At 44.9% G+C, this 26,261-nt stretch overlaps 1 protein-coding gene across 4 annotated transcripts in view; it reads left to right on the forward strand.

Moving 5' to 3' along the window:
* ARHGAP19 (Rho GTPase activating protein 19) overlaps positions 1-26,261 on the forward strand; it is a 507,107-nt gene that overhangs the window by 314,573 nt on the left and 166,273 nt on the right. The window lies entirely within an intron of this gene.

The raw sequence follows: 26,261 nt of genomic DNA on the forward strand, positions 1-26,261 counted from the left end.
GATCGATGCGATGTGCTTTTAAAATGAATGTCTTTCTTTTCAGGATCGTCGGCGAAATGTCTCCAGAATGCGGGTTTAGCAGGTAAGGACTCTTCTTTCTCCTCTTCTCTTCTCCCTTTGCAGGTGTTCCAGGATGCTGGCGGGCGTGGCAGAAGTCAGGATGCAGGAGCAGACACGGTGAGCGTCCAGCTGCTAGATGCAGAACAACGCGAAGCGTGAGTTGCTGCTTGGGCGTGGCTTAAATAGCCTTCAAAGTAGTTCCAGGTATGTATCCTTCCTCTCAGGTATGTATTCTTCCTCCGGCCACACCCGTGTGGTTAAGTAGTCCCCAAAGAGAAAGTAGTCCCATTCAGGCCTCTAGATGGCCCGGATGTTGCAGCGTGGTCTGCATCAGGTAAGTTTACACCAAGCACCTTTAAACACAAAGTCATTTTTATGAGCCTGGCGCCTATGGCGCCAGGACTGTTGTCCAATATGAGCCTGGCACCAAAGGCGCCAGGACTGAGTCCAAAGGGCCCCTACTTGGGGCTGCTGAGACTTCCCTCGGGGACATGTCTGCCTCTGGGGTAGCTGGGCATGGTCTGGCTCGCATCATGACAGTTACAGACAATACAATACAGTTTGATGGTTTTAGACCTATTTGTTGAAAAGTAATGTGATGTTTTTGCGAAAGGCCTGGTAGGAGGGATTTTCTTTGTTAGGTGGGAGCGTGTTCAGAGGGTGGGGGCGGTAACGGTGGAGCTAGTTCCTCCAGCTGTGAATCTGGAGGGTAATTAGTGAGGTGGTGGAGGAGGAACGCAGGCCAAACTTTGATTTGACCCTGTCCACTGGTTGAAATGGGGAAGTCACTGGGCATCCAGGTCATCTCATTCTCGTTATCCCCTTTGGCTCCAGATAGGAAGGTATCTTTCTGGCTCACATGGGAATACTCTCTTGGCCCAGTCCTCTTTTCCATCCGCAAAATGTAGATATAGGTTCCTGAATCCAAATTGGATACATGTCGACAGGCAGTGAGCACACGATCCAGATCCTTCTTTTTCTACACAGGAATATTTTATGCTAGATAAAACCAGCCATATAGCATCACTTGACACTACTTAACGTATTGGATGAATTCAGTGATTGGGTTCCTTCAACTTCTCACGCCCACAGTGGCCTTCCCCGTTGTATTTTGTATTTGTATTTATTGATTTATAAAGCGCCTTACACCAAAGCGCTGTACAATGGAACAACATAATACATAATACATAAAACATAAACAATATAACGGTTGAAGCAATTACAATATGAATCCATCAACAATACAGTGAGAAGAGCAATTAACTGTAGGGGATAGGGAGGAAAGGGAAGTGGGACTGGATAGGGGGAGTGGAGGAGAAGAGTAGGAGGAGGGAAGGGGAAGGGTGAGAGAGGGGAGGCAGGAGACGGGGGGAGATAGTCGGGGGAAAGATTAAGGAGGGGGGAAGCAGAAAGGGTTTCAAGGAGGAGAATGGAGGAGGAGAGATTTAAGGGAAGTGCGGAATGAAGTGAAGGTGGGGGTAGAACGGATAGCAAGAGGAAGGGAGTTCCAGTGTAGAGGTGCTAGGAGTTGGAAGGAGCGGAAACGGGAGGAGGCACAAGGGCGCGGAGGTACAGTAAGAAGGAAATGGTCAGCGGACCGAAGGGAACGGGAGCGGGGGGAGTAGGAGAGAAGGGAGGCAAGATAAGGGGGAGCGAGACCATGGAGAGATTTGAAGACCATGATGCGTTAAGTGATGTCGGCTGTAGCCAGGAGTGAGCTGAAATATACATTTTTAATATAATTATTTTAAGAAATATTTGATAATGTGGGAAACGACATTCAGATTTGTAAGACTATTCTGAATCCATGGATATAATGTGTCACTTTGTGCATAATGGAGTCATTACTATATGCAGATTATGCAAATAATATACGATTTATAACTACTTCATGGTATGTGTTGCATTCATGTTATCTGCATTCTTTCAGTGAGGTAAAGGGTTAAAATGTTCATAAATTCTTTGGACATTTTAAAGTCTACTTTTACTGTACATTTAGCTGAGTTTGATGTATGGCTGATCACCATCTATAACAGCCATCTGTTGCTTGAAGCCCACTTAATTTGACAAAAGCATGATTTAATAATCCACCCCATTAACTAAAGTGTAAACAAAAAGGTGTACAATCTTTCACTTCACCATAATGCTTTCCAAGGTCATGGGTTAATGGACCTCCATGTTAATCTGTCTCTGTAAAGCAATTCACTTGTCACAGGCACCCATTGCTCAAGGCACTTGTGTTCTTTCAGATTAACTTTAATAACACCATAACACCATAAGTGGATTTGATTTTCAGGGCTATATAGTAAGGGGTCAAGAGTAAGTCACAGACACAATGGAATGTTTGTTGGTTGCTATAGACTTCTATTTCCAGAAAATAATAAGAAGGTTTGGGGAAAACAATATCTATCCCTAATCCTAAAAGGGGTTTCCCAGTCTCAACAAAACAAAGGACAGTCTGTCAAGATGTTAAACCCGTAGCTTACTTCAGAAGTTCTCAACATAAAAGGTTTAAGGCGCAGAACATAAAAGAAATCCAAGGTTCCACCAGAAAAGGGGTATCCCTTCCGCTAGCGTCCTTCTGGCAGTTCAAAGTGCTTTTTCTTACATTTTAAAAGTATTCACAAGGGCATGAGTCTTCCTTTGAATTTCCTTCAAGAAGGCGGTTTCTTTACAATGTTACACTTTGTTTGCGAAAATCTCTTCAATCCTTCAAAAGGTATGAGTCTTCCCTTTTTGTTTACACAACTTAGTTTATTTTCCTTCACATTACTTGTTTACTCACTTGCCAGGATATCACTCTACTTTGCCTCTCACTTCTATTTTGCTCACTTGCCAGGAAATTGCTTCACTTCTCACTCCTGGTTTACTTGCTTGCCAGGATATCCCTTTGCTTCGCACTCCTGGTTTGCTCTCCTGCTAGGATATTGTGGGATGTTTTTACCCATGCATCCAAGCCCTACCATAAAACTGTGCAGTACTGGCATGGAAAACATCATGATGGCCAGAACTCCCCAGAGAGTGCACAGGGAAAACATGAAGAATAGGCTGCCACCCATTTTTGCCTATGTTGTGAGCACAGGAGGGCACTGCCTAAAACCACCATTGGGCTACACACACAGTAGCCTGAAACCATTGGGAATGGCAATGCTGATTGCCAAAAAAGCAACTCAGAACTGTGGGGAATTCATTTTCTTAATCCCAAAAATGGTTGCATTGCCAGTACTCGCCACTATCAGAAAGCCGGCGTTTTAAAACCACCAGACTTTTGTGTAAAACTGCACAAATGAAACAAAACCAGACCAAGGAAAGACTTGCTAAGAGGTGGAAGAATGTAAAACCATATTCTGAAATGACTTGAAGGAAGTAATTATTTAATGTATAGGTACAAATTGTCAGTTTGATTTGAATGTAGAAAACTGGGAACAAAAAGTGACATTTAGCTGAAACCTGGCTTAGTGAAACTGGATTCTGCCTGACAACTACCCCCGACAGGAGAAACCTGTTCGCCACTCTTCCCAGGCCTAGCTGCATCCTGCTGTCATGATCTCTGCTTCCAAAAGGTCAGGGTTTTCCCAACTCCCTTGGAAGCAGATCCATAACCCAGGTTCCGAGTGCCAATCAGTCCCAATTGGGACCTTTTGGACCCAGTCCTGGCGCCAGTGGCACCAGGCTCATAAATATGCCCAGTCCCAGCGCTGGAAGCGCCGGGCTCATAATGCTTGGGTGGACTTACCTGCAGCAGACCATGCTGCTTACTTGCCTGCCAGTTGAGCCTCTGATCCTCTTCTGTTTGGAACTACTTTTCCTGTTGGGTGGGGCTGGAGCCACTCCCTAGATTTAGAACACTGGAACTCTTCTGGAAGGCAGGAACTCTTTTCTTACCAGGAACTCTTTTCTTACTTAGGCGTGGCTGTGGAAGGAGACAACTAAGTACTACAGGAGGCTATTTAAACCACACCCGGTGGATGAATCTTGCTTTGCGTTATTCTGCACCCTCTGCAGCAGGACGCTCATCGTGTCTTCTGCATCCAGTCCTGGGCCTAAGGAAAAAGGCTTACCATCCTGAATCCAGTCTTCAGCAACACCTATAAAGACAAGAAAGAACAGGTTAGCATTCCGGCATCTGAAAGGCAAAGGCCTACCATCCTGAATCCAGTCTTCAGCAACACCTATAAAGACAAGAAAGAACAGGTTAGCATTCCGGCATCGGAAAGGCAAAGGCTTACCTACTCTTCGTGCGCTACGGAGGTCTTCATACTGCATTCCGGCATCTGAAAGACAAAAGCTTACCAACTCTTCGTACGCTCCGGAGGCCTTCGGCGCTGCATCCGCATCTGAAAGACAAAACAAGGTGCGTTTAAAGACATTGGGGAACTTTAATACTCACGTGCCATTACTCCTTTCCACATCTAATCCAGTGGGTATTCCGGCACCCTGCAGCCGCTCCGAACTCGTACCTGCAAAATAAAAAGACAGTTAAAGCGCATCGTGAAGCAGGCAACAAGCGCTTACTCACGTGCTTCCAGGCGCTTCTATTCATCACACGGGCTCCATCTTCAACTTACTTCAGCCCGTCATCCGCCATTGCCGGAACCCTGCAAAACAAGAGACATCATTACTAAAGACTTTAAAAAGACATTTGAATGACTCGAAACTTACCGTTCGTGCAGTAAACGACGGACAGCAGTCCTCTGAAGTCAAGAGGCCTGCGCTACCTATCCAGTGAAGAAACTGGCTACAGCACCCTGCCCCGAGGCAGATGGAGAGCTCGGCATTCACTTACCTAAGGTGAGAGCGTTAACCTTTGGGGTCTACAGGAGAGGAGAAGAGGAAAGAGATAGGGACACCCCAATAACCCCAGTTCATTAACCCCATATTTTATATCTGCAGACATCTTACTCTACACGTCAGGCATACAGTGCACAGAGGTCCAGCCCAAAGAGCCAACCGGGTGCTACACATCACCTTTGAAGATACGGTAGTCGCCCAGTCAAGACAGGCGCCTCTGCGAGAATCAGGTGAGCGTTACAGAACGCAAAGCCTACCGCAAAACTCTCGCCCAGGCGCTATGGAAACCTCGGATACTGACCCCCTAGCCCGGTTACTTGGGGAACTAAGGGCAGAAGTGCATGCAACTCGTCAGGAAACGAATGCTCTAAGAAGGGAACTAATTATTTCCAAGGAGAGAACAGACAATCTTGCTAGAGTGCTACAGTCACAAGCCGGACAGACCCCGTTACCCGCATCAGGGGCAAATCTTCCTTCAACATCCTCTATGAATCCAGTGCAGATCAACCTACCTGGGAATGTACCTCTGGCTCCGCCCGAGCGATTTTCTGGTGACCCAAAGAGGTTTGCAGTATTTATCAATCAGTGCCGGTTGCACTTCTTATGCCGGCCAGCAGCCTTTCCAACTGATCAAGCTAAAGTAGCTTTTGTACTTTCGTACCTTAGTGGCAATGCGGCAGACTGGTCGATCCCTCTAGTTCATCAAGATGATCCGGTTCTCCATGATTTTCAAGCCTTTCAGCTTAGTATGGAAAAACTGTTCGCAAGACATTCACAGGGACAGGCCTTGGACAATGAGCTTCTTTCATTGCGACAGGGTAATCAAGACCTTTTGGCTTATGTTGCATCTTTCAATAGACTAATAGTGGAAACTCAATGGCCTGAGGACAAAAGGATTACGCTGTTTTATAGAGGTCTACGTGGAGAGCTCAAAGACGTTTTAGCCCAAGTAGTGAATCCCCCACAAGACTGTTCGGATTACATAGACTTGGTCGTTCAAATAGATCACAGGCTGCAGAACAGGAAGGCCGATCGTTCCAAGTTTGATGCTCGAGTATTTTCCAAACCGCCAACTCCTTCCAAAGGAGTAGACTCCGGGGAATCCATGCAAATAGGGGGTCTGAAAGGTCCTCTAACACAACGGGAGCGGGAAAGGAGGAAACAGTTGCAATTATGCCTATATTGCGGAAACTCAGGGCACTTTCTTCGAGACTGTCCGGTGAAACCTGCCAAGAAGGCAGTAGGAGCTGCAGTTACCAAAGTTACAAACTCTGAGCAGGGAAACGACCTCGCCCGACAAGAATAGAGGTCCTCTTGCCGAGCGTAAAAACCAGTTCCGTGACCTCGCATTTCGTGATACCTATGGTCCTCATTAGCCCTGATAATCCGGATCGATTACATGCAATTGAAGCTTACGTCGACAGCGGTGCCATCGGCAATTATGTGGATCATGAAATGGTTTTGAGGATGAATCTAACTCTTTGTCCCAAGGCTGTAAAGGACGTCATTACTACGGTGGATGGTACGGAGATAGCCTCCGGGCCAGTAACGCATACCACTCAAGAAGTGACGCTAGTAAGTCAAGATGGACACCATGAGAAGATCGTGTTCGATGTGATCAAGGCCCCTCAGTTTCAGATTATTCTAGGAATACCTTGGTTAGAGAAACACAATCCTCTGATCGATTGGCGAGCAAGAACGGTCCAGTTTCCAGAATGTGTCTCTACTTGTCACCCTCCACCTGGTGTTGCACTGGCCGCAATTTCTTCAGAGACTCCCCAGTTACCTCCCGAATACCTAGAATACCAAGATGTTTTCCGGAAGGATCAGGCTAACTCTCTACCTCCTCATAGGTCTTATGACTGCCAGATAGACCTGATACCTGGATCTACTCCTCCTTGTAGTAGAATTTATGCCCTCACCGAGCCTGAGAACCTTCACCTTCGACAATACCTGGATCAATACCTGGCAAATGGGTTTATTCGTCCTTCCAAGTCCCCTGCTTCTTCAGCTTTGTTCTTCGTTCCAAAAAAGGAAGGAGACCTTAGAACTTGTATCGATTATCGCTCCCTGAACCAGATCACCGTTAAGAATAGATATCCGTTACCTTTGATCCCTGAACTCCTGGACCAAGTCAGAAAAGCATGCATATATACAAAGCTGGATCTTAGAGGAGCTTACCACTTGGTACGAGTAAAAGAGGGCGATGAATGGAAGACGGCCTTCCGCACCAAGTATGGGCTATTTGAATATCAGGTCATGCCCTTCGGACTTTGCAATGCCCCGGCCGCCTTTCAATATTTTATGAACGATGTCCTCAGAGAGCTCATAGATGTATGTGTTGTTGTTTACATTGACGACATCCTCGTTTATTCTTCATCGGAATCTGAACATCGGAAACACGTGAAAATGGTCCTCGAAAGATTGCGTCAACACAAACTTTTCGCTAAGTTGGAAAAATGTGTTTTCAACGTGACTGAAGTTGAATTCTTGGGATTCATATTATCACCTGGCGGGGTGCGTATGGATTCAAAGAAGGTCGATGCAGTTCTCAAATGGCCATCACCATCCTCCGTAAAAGGTGTGCAAAGCATGTTAGGCTTCGCTAACTTTTACCGCAGGTTTATCCCCGAGTTCTCTCGAATAGTCCAGCCCATCACTACCTTGTTAAAGAAAAACAAACATTTTGAATGGTCTACCGAGGCGGAACAAGCCTTCCAGGATTTGAAGACTACATTTATCTCTGCACCAATCTTAAAACACCCTCGCCCCGAACTCCCCTACATCGTGGAAACTGATGCTTCAAGCCTTGCCATGGGGGCAGTTCTATCACAAAAGGACCCGGTAACCAATCAGTTGCATCCCGTGGCATTTTGGTCCCGCAAATTCTCGCCTCCTGAAGTCAATTACACGATTACTGACAAGGAACTTCTGGCTATCAAGTCTGCCTTTAAGGCTTGGCGGCATTATCTGCTGGGGGGCCGACACACCGTTACTGTGATTACGGATCACCGAAACCTGCAATATTTGAAAACCGCAAAAGCCCAATCCTCTAGACAACTCCGTTGGGCATTATTCTTTGCCGAGTTTGACTTCATAATTACCTATCGACCAGGTACAAAGAACGGTAAAGCCGATGCCCTTTCTCGGATGGGAGTGGAAGAACACTTGATCAACCCTAAACCTGTACCAATCATTCCCGAACAAAGAATTCTGGTTGTAATCGCCACAGAATCCATAGAGGGAAGTTAAGGATAAAGCCAGGCAACTTGTAACTCCAGCAGATATACAGAATTGGCATCTGCAGGGAAAGGACTTTGCAGTAAAGGACAACTTATTGTATTTCCAAGAACGATTATACCTACCCAGCACAGATTTACAGAAAAAAGTAATCTCTTGTTATCACGACTCTTTAATGGAAGGTCATCCCGGTATAGCCAAGACCTCAGAAAAGATCAAGCGCTACTTCTGGTGGCCGTCTTGGAAAAAAGATATCAGAGACTTTATAATGTCCTGTGGAGTATGCGCCCAAAACAAGAGTCAAAAGGAAAGACCAGCAGGCCTCTTACGCCCTATTGACATCCCACCTCGCCCTTGGCATACGCTTTCTATGGACTTCATCACCGATCTACCTCCATGCTCCGGATACAATACGATTCTAGTAATCGTGGACTTATTCTCCAAGATGGCGCATTTCATTCCGCTCAAAGGCTTGCCAACAGCAGCAACTCTGGCCCGAGAATTTCTCGAAAACATCGTCCGACTGCACGGTTTTCCTTCGGTTCTAATTTCGGATCGAGGTAGTCAATTTATTTCTCATTTTTGGCGAAGTTGCTGTCGGTCGGCTCAAATTGATGTGAGACTATCGACCAGTCACCACCCTCAGACCGACGGACAAACCGAGAGGACCAATCAAACTCTGGAACAGTATTTACGCTGCATGCTGCAACAAACTGAAAAAACTTGGAAAGATATCCTTTGGATAGCCGAGTATGCCTACAATAACTGTGTCCACTCGGGAACTGGGAAAACCCCGTTTTTTCTTTTGTACGGCAGTCACCCTCGAACCTCGGAGTTGGATCCCCTCCAAGATCTTGAAACACCAGCAGTAGACTACCTGCATTCTACAATCACCCAAGCCTTTAAGGAAGCTGTTTCTCACCTTCAAAGGGCTAAAGAACAATACAAGAAAGGAGCAGATCAACATCGGAAGGAAGCCCCTCACTATCAAGTAGGGGATCAAGTCTGGTTATCCACCAAATATCTATCTCTAAAAGGGCCACGCACATTCAACCCAAGATACCTTGGTCCCTATTCCATCACTACCATAGTAAACCCAGTAGCGGTCAAGTTGGACTTGCCCCCGCACATGAAGATACAACTGGTCTTCCACGTCTCTCTATTAAAACCCGTGCAACCTTAAACCCGACTAACCAAATCTCCAAAACCTATCCTAGTGGATGGAGAACTCGAGTTTGAAGTCAAAAGCATTCTGGACTCCAAGATCTCCAAATCTAAACTATTCTACCTAATTGACTGGAAAGGCTACGGCCCCCAAGAGAGATCCTGGGAACCTGCTGAATATGTCCACGCTCCTCGCCTAATCAAAAGATTTCACCGAACATTTCCCGACAAGGCAAAACCCTCGGAGAAGCCCGGTTTGGGAGGGGCCTTGAGGGGGGGTACTGTCATGATCTCTGCTTCCAAAAGGTCAGGGTTTTCCCAACTCCCTTGGAAGCAGATCCATAACCCAGGTTCCGAGTGCCAACCAGTCCCAATTGGGACCTTTTGGACCCAGTCCTGGCGCCAGTGGCACCAGGCTCATAAATATGCCCAGTCCCAGCGCTGGAAGCGCCGGGCTCATAATGCTTGGGTGGACTTACCTGCAGCAGACCATGCTGCTTACTTGCCTGCCAGTTGAGCCTCTGATCCTCTTCTGTTTGGAACTACTTTTCCTGTTGGGTGGGGCTGGAGCCATTCCCTAGATTTAGAACACTGGAACTCTTCTGGAAGGCAGGAACTCTTTTCTTACCAGGAACTCTTTTCTTACTTAGGCGTGGCTGTGGAAGGAGACACCTAAGCACTACAGGAGGCTATTTAAACCACACCCGGTGGATGAATCTTGCTTTGCGTTATTCTGCACCCTCTGCAGCAGGACGCTCATCGTGTCTTCTGCATCCAGTCCTGGGCCTAAGGAAAAAGGCTTACCATCCTGAATCCAGTCTTCAGCAACACCTATAAAGACAAGAAAGAACAGGTTAGCATTCCGGCATCTGAAAGGCAAAGGCCTACCATCCTGAATCCAGTCTTCAGCAACACCTATAAAGACAAGAAAGAACAGGTTAGCATTCCGGCATCGGAAAGGCAAAGGCTTACCTACTCTTCGTGCGCTACGGAGGTCTTCATACTGCATTCCGGCATCTGAAAGACAAAAGCTTACCAACTCTTCGTACGCTCCGGAGGCCTTCGGCGCTGCATCCGCATCTGAAAGACAAAACAAGGTGCGTTTAAAGACATTGGGGAACTTTAATACTCACGTGCCATTACTCCTTTCCACATCTAATCCAGTGGGTATTCCGGCACCCTGCAGCCGCTCCGAACTCGTACCTGCAAAATAAAAAGACAGTTAAAGCGCATCGTGAAGCAGGCAACAAGCGCTTACTCACGTGCTTCCAGGCGCTTCTATTCATCACACGGGCTCCATCTTCAACTCACTTCAGCCCGTCATCCGCCATCGCCGGAACCCTGCAAAACAAGAGACATCATTACTAAAGACTTTAAAAGACATTTGAATGACTCGAAACTTACCGTTCGTGCAGTAAACGACGGACAGCAGTCCTCTGAAGTCAAGAGGCCTGCGCTACCTATCCAGTGAAGAAACTGGCTACAGCACCCTGCCCCGAGGCAGATGGAGAGCTCGGCATTCACTTACCTAAGGTGAGAGCGTTAACCTTTGGGGTCTACAGGAGAAGAGGAAAGAGATAGGGACACCCCAATAACCCCAGTTCATTAACCCCATATTTTATATCTGCAGACATCTTACTCTACACGTCAGGCATACAGTGCACAGAGGTCCAGCCCAAAGAGCCAACCGGGTGCTACACATCACCTTTGAAGATACGGTAGTCGCCCAGTCAAGACGGGCGCCTCTGCGAGAATCAGGTGAGCGTTACACCTGCTGCCCCTTGCCAAAAGGAGTTGTCACCTCTCTGATTAGATTAGGTGTGGGGCACCTGGAAACTGGAAGGAACAGAACAATGCAACTCCCTTGACTCAGGCAAATGTTATATTGGGGGTGTCGTAAAGTGGCTTCCTCTTAGGGGAAACTGGGAGGGGCAGTGCCTCTGCTAGCAGCTGAGCTTGGGGGAAGTGAATAAACCAGTTATTCCACCCTGTGATGTGGTAAGCCACATCCCTTTTTGACCTGGGCATAATTTTAAAAAGATAGATAACTCATAGTGCGGACTTGTCAGAATTATATAAGTAATATCATTATTTTTGTGATTTTTCTGTGAACATTTTGAGAGGCGTTAGGACCCTGTGGTGTATACTGGGGGGTTGCTAGAGGAAAATAGGGTCTCACTCCAAATGTCTGCATGTTAAAAATCTGACAATTCATCAATTAATGTCCATACTCCTTGCGCACATGTGTGTAATTTTGGATAAATGTCCGATATTGCAAAACCAGTTAAAAAGCTGTCATTTTGTCATTGTATTTTTTAATGCAAGCACCCAGGAAGATCAGAGGCGGACAAGCATGGACCATAAGGAATATATAATGTGCACATGTAATTTCAACAAATTGTATATCTGGGAAAGATGTATTTGAATCAAATATAGAGTTGTGGGCAAACTGACCAGGGGAGGATGTTCTGACCCATAAACAGACTTCATCATGATGACAATCCATTTCCTTCCCCCAATCATGGGAGAGGGGAGAATTGGGCCAATGACAAGTAGAGAGGGGGCAGGCTTAGCTAGGCCCAGGCACACACCCATTTTCAAAACACATAAAAAGAGACTGCTGGGACAGGTAGAGACATTCAATTCCATTTGCTGCGGAGCATGTTGACCGACGACTTCACATCCAGAGATCCAGACTTCAAATCCATCAATCTCCAAAGACCAGAACTTTACTTCAGAACTTAAAGCAAGGGCCTAAACCCACAAACTGAGAACTCTTCTCAGCAGGCCTCAGCAACCTTAAAATCATTTGCAAACTATTCCACAGCCGGGCGAGCTGTTTGAATTCTTTTGCCAAGAACAATTGCCAGAGACCAGACCAGAGATCCAGAGTGACCCAGACCGCTGTCAGCAGAACCAGAGAGCTGACCCAGATCACTGTGAAGTGCCGAGACCAGAACCGGAGTCCAGTCCAAAACCTGACCAGATCCGTGGCGAGGCCTATTTCAAATTTATATTGGGAGTACCTAGCAGAACCAATCTCTTAGTTAAAATAATCTAATCCAAACTATTTTAACTTAAGTAGAACTGCCTCCTAGAAATCGTGTCATCTGTCATTTTTAAAGCTGCACAACTGTCACCTGTCAATTCTGCAGCTGCAAGCTGTCACCTGTCATTTTGAGTTTTACTTTAAATCCGAAAAACGACCTTTACAAAATCGTTCATATCTCTGGAACCGTTTGTCTAGGAGCTTGGTTTAACTTTCCTCTGAAAGCTTAGAATCTCAGCTTTCCAACGAACCTAGAACCGACTTGCTGCTACTTATACTTTTGCCGTAATCGCGACTCACGCACTCACGAATTTTGCCGCGATTTGGCCTGATTTCTTTACCTGTAAAAAGATAGCAGCTTTTTGCTTTCCTTTGCTAAAAATTTGTTTGCCTCTTAATAACCATCCCTGAATCATTGCTAAAGTGAGCCTGAGCTCATCCCAAGTATCTCTCACTCACCCTGAACCTCCTAAAGGGAATTAAAAGCATTTTCAGCATATTTCACTTAATTGCCACCACATTCAAAGCACTTGGGCCTGTGTTTTAAAACTCATACCTGTTTTCTCTAAGCTTGCTGGGGTGGGAATTTAATTTCGTATTGTATTTGATTGCATTCCTGAGAACTGTGTGTGTTACTTCCATCTCCTTGCATTGCATATAGGGGGGGGGGGTGAATTGCCACCAGGGGAAAAGTGAACATATAATATCTTGTGAAACCATATTAGTTAGTTTCTGTACTGCATTTTCATTCAACATTGCATCCATTTGAAACCATAAAAGTATTTTCGCTGCCTTATCCATCCTACACCAACTCCTCATTGATTATAAAGAAGTGTGCTAGTGTCAGATTACCCATTGTTGATTAACATTATATTTATAAGGGCGATATCGATTATTAATTTATTATAAAAGCGTGGTATCTATATTTTGTTTTATTTCTCAAATAAACCTTTTAAACGTGCAAAACAGAACTACTTCTTGACTCAGTGGGGTCAGGGGGATTCTAAGAGAGGGGTGTTATATAGGGGTAGTCATCCAGAACTCATGAACTGGACATAAAGATATATCAATAAGGGTTTCCATTCAGTATCCCAGACTAGGCATTGACTTAGCTGTAGTGTTGAATTGAATCCTCTTACAATATTACTTTGCTTCTCACTCGTGATTTACTCTCCTGCCAGGATAGTGCTTCACGTCTTATCTCCCCCTCCTGGGTATGAGTCTTAGACGCCTGTTTTCCGGGTGCACTAACCTGTCAGGGCTTTCTCTTTCTGTAGTTGCTCTTTTTCATCCACGTCACAATAGTTGGGTCACTGACTCCTTTCCACTACAGTTTGTATTTACTTTGTCTCCCCTTTCCAAGGGTTGTGTCTCTGACCCCTTTTCAACTCTGTATATATAATGGTTACTCTTTTATTTGGTCTTCCGTCTCACTTTCAACAATTTTCACATACACTATTCCCTCCTTTGGAATACTGGGTCACCGACCAGTCTTTAACAATGATCTCATTTATATCAGTTCCTTTGCCATTTTCAATGGCGTTTGCTTGCGGGCTTAGCATGGTACAGCATTTGCTGTTAGGTGCCCGGTAACCCATTCTATCTCCCTGGGTTTACCAGGAGTCTTTAGCAGTCCTTGTGTCTCCTCCTTGGCTTCTCGTTTGGCCCGTTGACTAGGCGTACGTCCTGTCAGCCGGTCCATCTTCGCTCTGGTTTCTTTCGCTCCTCCCGGTCACAGGCGGCGGGCTGCTTTCGGTTTAGTTCCTCCTCACAGTGTCCGTTTGGGCCTCTGTGACTCAACGAACTCCTGTTTTTTTTCTTTTTTCGTTCTTTCAGCGGTTCCCAATGGCCTCACTCTTCCACTCTCTTAACCATTTCTCTCTCAGCTGCTTCCATTGCTATCAGCTGTGGCAACTTCCCAGCCTCAATCAAAAGTTTCCAAAGACTAGAATGCAGCATTGTCTTATTGCTTCTAGGCATCTTCATTGATCCAGCTGTCTTACTCATCTCAGTTCTTAAATGGTGGTGGGAGAAACAAAGCATTTGAATGAAAAAACCTGGGATTTCTTCCTCTTGCAAGAAGCCATACAAGTATGTTGTACAGGGTGGATGGGTGTCGTGTGGAATTAAGGTTGGCAGGTTATTTTGCTCTATGGTTTTCCTACCTCTCTGGAGTTGGTCTTCCCCCCATTTGGTCCTCTGGCAGACAGCCACCCCCAGGGTCAGAATAAGATAGTTTCTGCCAGATAAGAGAAGCTTCCCTCCAGAGAATCGGTGGTGATATCGCTAGATCCATCACAATATGTAATTGTGTGCGATTGTGATTGTGCCTGTAGATAAGAGTCCGCAATATGTTCTTTTGGTTAAGCTGGTTTCCCTATAGGAAGCACCTCTTGGTGTCTTAAAATGTGTCTGTACGAAGAATCACAGCACAACTTTCCCCCAAAAATACCAGATTCTGAATTTCTTTCTAACGTTTTTATTTTCTCCAGTTACTGAAGTGATCTGGAGGAAATCATAAGGGAAGGGGTTCCCAAAACACATATATATTTCTTATTCGTTTCCCTTCGACAAAGGTTTGTTCTCACCTACAGCCTGAACTGCTGGACTGATTTGCTCCAAAACTTCACGAGGACCTTGTGCCTGGTCTCCTCCCAATTCTTTTGCGCTTTCGTGCAATTCGATCTATTTTGCATAAGTATACACAAAAAGGGGGGTTGTTCCCATACAGATTTGTTTAAACTGAATAAATCCCAGTAACTTGGCATCCTGGTCATGCAAAATGTCAATAAATCACATTGTTTAGTGTGTTCAAGCAAACAAAGAAAGATTTGTAATTAATACAATCAAATTAAGAAATTAGATGATTTATGAAAATATGAATTACAAATCTTCCTTTGTTTGCTTGAACACGCTAAACAATGTGATTAATTGACATTTTGCTTGACCACGATGCTAAGTCACTGGTGATTTATTCAGTTTAAACAAATCTGTATGGGAACAACCCCTCCCCCCTTTTTGTGTACACATTGTTCTTCAAGTTCCCATTACAGTTGGAATCTTCCTTCCGGTACTATATTCTACTTAAGTGGCTGATTATCTTTATCTTGTTTCATTTGGCACAGTTTGTGCATTTTGGCTACCTGATTGACTACTCTGGGTGTGGGTCTGCAGGCACACTTCAGCAGAGGCCAATCCTTGTAAGGAGCAATCTGATTTTCAAGAGATTAGCTGGTTAGCTGCCAGGTGGTCAATATGATTGGGAGTCTCCATTTAAGCCTGCATGCTTTTGCACAGTTGGATTCCACCCTGCACTGCAAAAATCTTAAACATGGGCATATTATGGCGCCATTGAATTTGCACCGGGGAGTATGAGTGCTAGGCTCAAAGGGTACAGCAATCACCCCAACATTTTCAAAAAATGCTGTTCAGCCGTGTGCCAGGATGCTGCTTTGCAGGCCACCAATGGGTATTCACTAGGTATATGAACATTCTTTTAAGTACTGTCATATTACAGGGAGATTTAAGGTGGTGGTATGACCACCTTAGAATGTGTTGTAGTTTGACAGAGCACTTCAACAAAGTCCATATAGATAGATAGGGAATCCATTTTGAACTGAAAAGCTTGTGCATGTTAGCAGGGTTAAATCTTTGATGTTGCAAGTGTAAATACTTGCATGAATCGAGAATGCCAAATACTCCTATGGAAGCACAAAAGCCCAGTTATTAGAACAGAAGTGAATAGCCCAAAGGGTCTCCTCAGATGGAGACTTTCCCTATAAAATACCACTGAGTCTGAGCTAAAAATACATACGGGATAGTGGTTCATCTGGAAGAGCAAAATACCACCATATATTCACCAGTCTGAAAAGAAAGGAGGGACCGATTTAGTACATGAATGGAAGAGTGACACGAGGATTCAATTATATCAATAGGAGCTAACATGAATGAACAGTGAATCAACTTTAATAGGAAATCCGTTGGAGGTGGTAAGAAACTAATAATGGGTATTATTTCCTGATGGAATCCCTGAATTAGGATTCTAGCACAGAAAATAGGGGGTTTGAGGAAGGTAGGAACGAAGGGAAGGGCCATTAATATGGTTAGTAAGGAACTTTTTCCCATATGGAACGAAGGCGCTCTAAGGGGAACAGAGTACAAAGATATACTGCAAGGCATCCAAAGTTCAAAGCACTCTGTGCAAATAAAGGAAGACTCAGTAGTTGCAGGCAAAATCCAATAGAATCTGCATACAAAAATGTGTCAAGTACCAGGTAAGCAGCCAGAAAAAACAGTGCCAAACGTAATCCAAGAAAAGCAGGGTCGTATTACCAGAGGCAAAGTCAATTACACAGGAGAATGATCAGAGGCGAGGCAAGTCAGGAGCAGAAGGAGTCGGTAACCGGGCAGCAAACAGTAGAGCACAAAGGATCAAGGAAGCTGAGAGCAAGTTCAATCAAAAGCACTCGTAAAACGGAAAGTAAGCCGTTTTTATACATCTGAGTTTAGACGTGCATGTGCGTGACGCTGAACAGCGTTGCACAACTATGGCAATGCAAGAGGAACGCCGCCAGAGGGAGTGACGATTCAGCAGGCGCCATGGCAACCACCAGGAGCACCGGCCGGCAACCGCTGTCGTAGAGACCGGCGGCGAGCAGTGTCGGGAGCCGCCGAAGCCGTGACAGCAAACTTCCAGTAAGTCACTCACCACCTCAGTTCTGTATATACATACAGCACGCAAAAATGGGTTGTGGAGCATTGTCTAATGCACAACAGTTTGAGCCAGAATAAATCTTGAAACCACTAAAAGCTATTCCTATGTAGGTGATTGCGCCGCCTATCTAAAAGAAAACCTGAAAGATGGAAAAATCTATCCCTACATAACAGTATGTGACAAATTTGGCGTTTTTAAATTTAGTCTCCTAAAAACCCACTATAGTGCTAACCCAATCAGGAAACAGAACATCACTGTATCAACTTTATCATGCAATAAACATTGCTATGGGGAATTTCCTATATGGCTGATGCATCCCTTGTTTGTTAACCAACAAAGCAATATGTGAACAGAGCATTTGTACTGGGTTCCAATGGATATCTAAAATCCTTGCAATGTACAGGAAAAGTGATGCTCTGGACACCTGGTTACCAAACAGGTGTTGTTTTTTACAAAACTTGTATCCCATTTGCTTTAGTGGATATCGTGTAAAGAAAAAGGTTGACCGGTTTCGATGACTCTGGCAATTGGTGTCATCTTCAGGACCAGTTTAAATGGGTATAGACATTACTCCCTTGAATCCATATGTCAGGACTGGGCCGCCATCTGATGACCTAGTGGAAAGGCAAAAGAAGAGTAAGCCGGATCAGCTATATCTTCTAAGGGGATAGGCTCAGTAGCTACCAACCATTCAATGTAAATGCAATCTATTCCAAAGAGCAGTAAGCCATAATTCAAGGCTCTAAAAACAGCTCTGACCGGAGATGTCTCCGTAATGCACTCCCATTAGTCATATATCCGGTATCGTAATAGCTGTGTTGCGTTCCTTAGCACTACAGTAATCTATATGCACATTACCTATGTTTAGTGTGGTAGTAGCGAAGGTCGAATCGTGAGGGCTGGAACATCGTGCGCTTGGCCGTGTATGGGATACGAAGCATTTGCGTATTTCCTATAGAACCAAAGGAAATATCAATGAGTCGGTAAATGTCTGCCTTCACCATGCGGATCGGTTATTGTTCGTAGGGGGACGAAGAAAATCGGCACACAAGTGAAGTGGCGCGGCATGTCGCTGAGGGTGGTAGGGGCAGTTGTATTACCTTACCGTTTGTAAGTAACTTTGCTTCTTCGGTGTGGATCCTACGCTGTGTTGTGTTGGTCTCGCAAAGTGTTGACAAGCTGTACGTGGTCAACTAAACGCTGGCTATACTGTATTGAAGGCTTTGGGCGGGGACTCGAATCACTGTGAAGACTTCCTCTCCGAAGACCACCATCTTGGAATGGTGCACTGCCGTGTGAGCGTGCTATGTATCCTGTGTCCCGGATCTGTCCAGGATACTTGGTACAAATGTTGGATGAAATTTGGTTAACGAAGGGCAATTGATGGATGGTCTGCCACTTCAGTGTAAAACTGCTAAGCCGTGCCAGTGGATAGCTTCAATCAGGCCATTAGTACATGTGTACATGTCATACATAATCATCAGGATCAACAAGCCATAATCCTTGAAGAGGATTTTGAGAACAGCGACTTCTCTATCATTAACAATGTCCCTACGGCATCCACAGGGAACCAGCTTGATTGGATTGTCACAAATAGCAATAAAGTTACCATGCTTGGCTCTTACCCTTGCATATGGTCAGACCATTTCAAAATTGATATCTCACTATCGTTGAACTTTAAAAAGGAAAAACCAGCTAACCTACCAAAACCATTTCTTGCTAGGAATCTGAAAAAAATCACGAGCAATATGCTTTCAGAGGAAATGCATAGAATCATGACCACCACTAACGACAAAGACCATAGTGAACAAATAATATCAACTAACAACCAAGGCATGTTAAAACTATTAGACCTCCATGCCCCTCTAAAAGAAAAAAAAGTCGGCCCAATTCCAGTCACCAAAAATGGTTCACAGCTGAAGCGATTAAGCTTAAAAAGGACAAAAGGAACCTTGAAAAGAAATGGCTAAAAGATCCCACCGAAATTAATAAAACAAATTGGAAATCGGCAGACCACACATACAAATCTAAGCTCATAGATTTGAAGAAAAACTACTATAACGACATCATTAGTACTGCCGCAAACTCCACCGGAAAGCTTTTCCAGATACTCAAATCCATAGACAAACCCATAACACTCACCCCACCCTTCCAACCAACTGAAATAGATTGCGAGAATGTTCAGACTGCATTCCAAAACAAAATTGCTAAAGCCAGAGAAACCATCATTAACTGCCTGACCACAAACACTTCATTTAAAACCCACCTTAAAGAAAACAAAAACGAGACAGAAACCCCAAAATTTCAATTCAGGTCCATCACACTCGATGTAATGAAGAAAACACTCTCTTCTATGAGGTGCACTTCATGTTCGGAAAATGTCCTACCACCTAAATTTATTCTAGAAAACCCTGTCATCTTTGCCTCTTTCTTCACAAGAATGGTAAATGCATCATTCAGGGATCGAACTGTACCTAACATCATTAAAAAGGTCACGGTCACTCCTTTACCAAAAAAAACCTGACCTAAACCAACAGGACCCAGCCAATCTTAGACCTATCACGAACTGCAACTTTCTATTAAAGATTATGGATAAAATTAGCTACTGAACAACTTCAAAGCTATGTAGACGAAAACAACTTACTACACCAACAGCAGTCCGGATTTAGATCCAGCCATAGTACCGAGTCCGTGCTATTAGACCTCCAGACCGAAATGCTGTCTATTTTGGACAAAGGCAAATCAGGACTATTAATACTATTGGACCTCTCGGCAGCATTTGATCTGCTAGGTCACACAAAGCTCTGGGAGGCCCTTGAAAACGCAGGCTATTGTTCACCAGGGGCAATTGAATGGATTGCTTCATTCTTGCAAAACAGGCAATCCAGGGTTGTCTGGGGAGACAATGCATCAAACACTAAACTGGTTGACTGCGGTGTCCCCCAAGGGGCCAGTTTTTCCCCTTTGCTCTTTAATCTCTACATGCTCTGCCTTTGCACCATGTTATCTCAGATGGGTATTTTCTTTACCAATTTTGCCGATGATACCCAACTGGGATTTGAACTCAGTGGGGACTACAAATTGGACAACGACAGACTCTCATCCCTATACAACACCATTGAGTGTTGGATGAAAGAAAACTGGATGTGCTTAAACGGCTCCAAAACCGAGCTTATGATATTCGGCTCTACACAGGCTAGAAAGAAATTGAGTCCATCTTACTCCTCGTTCTCTATCAAGAACATCCAAATTCCTATATCAGTAAAAGTGAAGACCCTAGGAGTGTATCTTCAAGCTTCACTTGCTGAAACTCACACTGCCTACCTTAAGAAAAACTGTCAGTACCACCAAATTCTCCTCAAAAAAATCAGACCATTACTAGATCAAAAAAACAGCACGACCATCGCTAGAGCCACTATACTGTCTAGACTAGATTATGGTAACTCCCTTCTTTTAGGAGCCAACAGTAAATGTCTGAAAAGATGCCAAACAATGCCGTCAGAACGATCACAGGAAGAATCTGGAGAGAACACATCACCGGTGAAAGGAAGGCTCTCCATTGGTTGGCTATGAAGGAGAGAATCTCCTTCAAATCTCTCACCATGGTTCATCGCTGTTAATATGGCAAAGCTCCGGTCTACCTCAAAAAACAATTTAAGTGGTATGAGCCACCCAGACAGCTTAGATCCTCTAACACAGGTAAACTGCAAACCACCAAAACGCAAAAGAAGCACGGCCTTGGCAAGGCCTTTCCGACCTTGAGTATTGAAAAATGGAATGATCTTCCCACTTCACTGAAACTCGAACCCAACTACCTCCTCTTCAGGAAAAAACTGAAAACACTACTTTTTAAATGAATCCTGGAAACACTACTTACTGAATTATAATGTAACACTGACCATCACACATCGTGTCCCGTTCTTAATCTCTGTTGTCTTGTAAGCGCTCTGATGCCCGCGGGCTTTCAGCGCTATATAAATAAATAAATAAAAATGTGTTCAGCCGAGAAATCCATTGTTGCTCTTTTTCTGAAATGCCCTGGTGCCCCCGGCACAGGGGATGTCATTTTTCCAAAACTGTCCATTGGAAACTGGAGTGTGGCCCATTTCTTTAAAGTGTGTACTAACGGGGCTGTCAGTTTGCCAGTTCTGATACAGGATTTGTGCTCAATCAGTCTCTTCCTGATTGGTCGTATCATCATCCCTACATAGCGTAAGTTGCAGGGACATGTAATAAGATTAATTACTCCTCAGCTGTTGCAGTTGGAGAAGTGCTTTGGCTGCCAAGGGGGTTTCCACCCAATATCCACATTCGTGCTGCGATGTGTTTGACCACACACAGAGCATCGGCCAAAAGGTGCATGTCCCATAAGACGCCTGCTTGCCCAAAGGGTTTGCTGCTCATTTCTCTCGTCCTCCTGCTGGCTGTCATGCGGAAGAGTTTGAACATGTCTGTCCCAGATGTTTTGTCTTTGTATGAGGGCGAAGAAAGGAGGAGGCAGCGGGCATGATCCTGTGCTTAGGAGAGGCCAAAGCTTCTTTATTTCTCGTTTCTTCCTATTAAATGGGGGGCAGTAGCTGGAGACCGCCGTTATATTTTTGCTGGCTTGAGACTTAGGATGTTGTTGGAGGCTGATCTCTCTCAGGATGTTCCTAGTTCTCTTGTATGTGGAGTTTTCTTAGGGTATCCTCTTTCAACCAATTAATACTGGCCTGAGTTACATAGTCAAGGTATGTCTGTATCTCAAAAACTGGCCAAACGGTAGGTTAAGCATGGCAGTTGAATATTTTATGTATGATTCAGTCTTTGGAATATAATTGTTGATGAAAAATCAATGAGTTGGGAAAGTGGTTTGAGTATTGAATTTATCCCTGACACGATGGCTTGTCCGGGTGGGGGATTAAGCCCTTTTTGGGAGGGCGTACAATACAGGCAGCTCAGGGTGTGTGGGAGTAAGAAAGGCTGCTTCCCTTAAGCTGATGTGTCCTTCAGATTCTGCTTCTTCAATTGTCAGGCCTATCAAAGCCCTGAGGTTCGCCATTGGATCTGTAGAAAGTATCTGATAACTGGCGTTATCCTGTACTAAGTTTGTGACCATGTTGTTGTAGTCAATGGTATTCATCTGTACTGTTGCTCCCCCTTTGTCCGTTGATTTTATCACAATGGTGTTATTAGCTAGACACGAAAGGGCAGCTAATTGTTCTTTAGTACAGTTATTATGAACAAACAGGATTTCTTTTCCAAGGCTTCAATTCTTTTTAGAAGAGCTTGTACAAAGGTGGATGATTCCGCACAGTTACTATGTGTAGGTGGAAAGAATTGAGACAGTGGCTTAAGGCCTGTGATGTCTCGTTGTGTCTCTAATTCTTTGTCGCCAAAGAATTGCTTTAGCCTAATTGCATCACCTACCTGAGTTCATTTCGAGTTTGAAACTGGTTGTATTTTGCCGTTGGTACGGAGGACAGACCTTTCTGCAGGATCTGCGTTTCTGGTGTGGTCAGTAAATGCAGTGATTAAATGCAGTGATTATTTCACTATTAGAGATTGATGCGCGTGACCTCGGCGATTGGTTCTGTCAGCGCAGTCTTCCTGCTCCTGCATTAACACCCCCCACCACCGTGGCTGAGAGAGAGGTAAAATGTACTTGTCGAGTGGTACCAGAGGGGCCTGCTCAGATTATCATCCGGGCTATTTCTCAAGAGCCCGATCATGTTCGTGTGAAACCTTTGGGCTGTCTGGGTGTTATATTTTGCAGCATCACGCCTAGCTTGTTTTGCTTCAGCTGTAAAATAGTAGTCAGCGGTGTATGAATACACCTTAACGTGCGTGAAAGCTGCTTGATCTTCTTTGTGTGTAAAATTTTTTTATTCAGGTTGATGTCCCTGAATTCTTTTAGAGTGGCCTCCAGTGCAGCTAATTTGTTGTTGTAATTCTCCAAAACCATCTGGTGGTTCTTATCAAGTTTAGCGTTAAGGTTGCGCATCAGCTGTTCTGACACAGATTTGGCTGTATTGATGATCAAGATCAGCCAGTCTCGGGTACATTTATTGTTTATAAATGAACAGTCTTTCCGAAATTGCAGATTCAAGGAAAATGTGTTTCAATCCGAATAATCAACCCATTCGGGGCGGCATGGGCCCGTAGATATCAATTATCAGTGCTCCATGCAATTCTGTGTGTGAGTTTCTTCTTCAGGATCTCCAACTCATTCCAATAATCTGAGCTCGTAAGGGTTTTTGCGGTTGCATTGATCCCAAGGAGAGAGGGGTTGCCCAGAATGCCCTCTACCAACTCTTCTGCGAAGGCCAGATAATTCAGATCTGCCATGTTTTTGGATCTGTTTTGTGTGTCTCTGTTAGGACACACTTCCAGTGTGGCGGCCAATTTTTTCCCAAATCATTGGCCTACCTGAATGTTAGGCGGAAACCTGTGCAGTTCCCTCTGGGACCACTGCAAAAGATTTAGGACTACAGGTGTTTGGCGGTGAACCCACTTGGTAGCAGTCCGTACCACACAGATTCCCTTGGTAGCTGTGGCTGAGCAGTCGGACTTCCCTCAAGAAGAGTTGAGCAGTATGTGGAGTATACAAAATAGGGCAATTCTTCCCAGCAAGACAAGCAAACACGCAACGAGGCTTAGTGTAAAGATATTAAGGTATTTATTTATAACAAAACATCTATGAAAAACACTATGGCGAATTCACGGCAAACAAATCAAACACAATTACTCTATGAAGCAGAAAACGATCAATCCCCCTAGCAATATTTCGACAACTCTAGGTTCTACCGGTACCACTTATTTTCAGACAGAGGTGTATACCTCAACCTAGATGACACTCTTATATTAGGACGGGAGAGAAAAAGATAGGCAGGTTATGAAATCAACACAGTTCAATCCTTTGCGGATAAAATGCCAGGCGGGAAGGCAAGAATCACAATAGATCATAAAGTTCAGAGGCCAGGCCCACTCGGAGAGAGGCAAGGCGCTATGTCCCAACAAGTCTTTAGTAGAGATGCATTCAAGTCTTTGTAGCAAATTGTTATCGGCAGATTGAACCAGTCCAGAACAATAATTGAGAAAAGCTTGGAGGCGACCCACCGGAACGGAGAGGATTAAGACAACTCACTCGAACCGATCGAAAGGGAAGCCAGGCGGACACGGTACCTTGTTGTGGAGGGCAGCTCCGGCGGGGGCAGTTGTTCCTGGTGGTGGATGCACGTCGGGTCTTTGCCAAGAGTAGAGATGATCTCGTCGTCGAAGAAAAGTGAAGTCCGGTGCACCACCAGGGAAGAGACCAGCCGCGGAGTGCTCCGTCACAAGGCACCACCTTTTGGTCGCGGTACAGGGGTAGTGGCTATCCGGTTGCCGGGGTGCTCTGCACGGGCAATTCGACCACTGCGTCCTGGGCGAATAAAAAGCAAAGGGGACTGGTTGTTCCCACCAGCCAGGGGAAGAGACTCTCCGGCAGGGAGATCTCCTCTGTCGTCGGGAAGTGGTGAGTCGGTTCTGCAGGGCTCCACCGGAGGTGTCGTCGTGCAGGTCGGCTCAGCGTTACCCTCGTCGGATTCTTAGGTCCTGTGGCGACTTCTAAAGATCCAGTCCCAAAAGCCCTGCTTTTATGCAGAAAACCCCCATTCATTCAGCCTAGCTGTCAATCAACACATGCTAAGTGGTGAGCGGGAAGGCTCACCACTTGGGCCAATCACTCCAGAGTGCGACCGGAGTTGGCAAGGCAACTCGGTCCAGGGTGCCTAAACCCCCTCCCACACCCCTGTGGTGACCCAGACAGAATAGCACCACTTTGGAGGGTCTCTGTACAGAGCCCGCCAAAAGTGGAACAAAGGACTCAAACTTTGGTTTAGGAGTCACAGAGACGAACACAGACGCCATTTTACAAACCGAGTTCTGGCAGAAAATACCATCCGATAAACTTATTTAAGATAAGTAGATCGGTGGTACGTTAGAGATTAACGAGAAAAAGTATCAATCTCCAACAATGGGACGAATCCCATAGGGTTATGTTCGGGGTCGAAAATAACAAGTAGTTTCCACTGCCACCAGCCAAAACTCGACGAGGGGGGACGGGACAGTGCCCTCACGAGTAACAGATTTAGGAGTAATCGAATTACCCCTACTAGTACGTCCACAATAAGATGGTTTGTACTAGTTCTGTTAGTAAATTTAGGTCTAGTAAAGCCAATGGTGACTTTACATGCCCGGGGAGACAGTAGTCAGTTCCCGGGTATGGAGTCTATGGTGGGGGTCCGCTAGGACTCCCCAGTGTTACGGCACGTAGGGTGCGGTGTAACACACATAGAAAAACATGAGACCCTATGGAGTAAAAGACCCCATAGCCCATCGAACACATTGACCTTTCAAAGGAATTACACACATACATGTCCAAGAGTGGGAGAAAAAGAGTCTCACTCTTGGCAGGATGGAAAAAAACAAACTCCCGAAATCCAGCAAAGCTGCTGGGGGACTCACTAGGTTAGGAAATTCAGCCTGAACAGAGAATTCTCCCTAACACTGAAACCCGGACGCAGCCAGGTAATTCATAGTATGAAAGAGTGTGCCAGGAGGTGATCTGGTGTGTGGGGGTCGAGGGAGCCTTAAAAAAATTAAAATCCTCAGTTCCAGGAGAGAGTTTCTTCTCCTGATTGACGTATTACTAGGCCCCAGCTGCTCATGGGAGCCGCACAAAGTCAGCACAATAACAATCAGGGACTCAGTTACAGTTTACAACTGCTTCATTCTGCCGCTATATTTCATATGTTATAACTAAAAAAAAAACGAGTTTTGGCGCATTGTCTAGTGCACAACAGTTTGAGCCAGAATAAATCAATTATATTTTTAGGACAGCGCAGCAATGGCAGAGTAAATTATCACTAGCCAATGGCTAGTAGCCAATGCACATTTTTCACCCTTAAATTACGGTTTACACATTATTACATTAAATATAGATGTAGTAAAAAGACTGTTACGAACGGAATAGCATATTATTAGATGGGCAAATGCTTGCTCTGCGGTTAAATCAATCACAGGTGTTTCATTACAGGGGAAAATGCTACCATTTTGGGGCAAAGTCATCAAAGGTACATGAGCAAATTCTGTCATTATTTGGGGAAAAGCCACCACAATAGCATTATTTCAGTGAACATACTGGCTTCCTTTTTTTCTGTCTTGACTTTAGATCTACCAACCATTCCAACTAACGACCAGGCATTTGTTTTTTTTATACAT

The sequence above is a fragment of the Ambystoma mexicanum genome, chromosome 8, assembly GCF_040938575.1.
Source record: "Ambystoma mexicanum isolate Mex_15411 chromosome 8, UKY_AmexF1_1, whole genome shotgun sequence".
In the NCBI taxonomy this organism is placed as follows: domain Eukaryota; kingdom Metazoa; phylum Chordata; class Amphibia; order Caudata; family Ambystomatidae; genus Ambystoma; species Ambystoma mexicanum.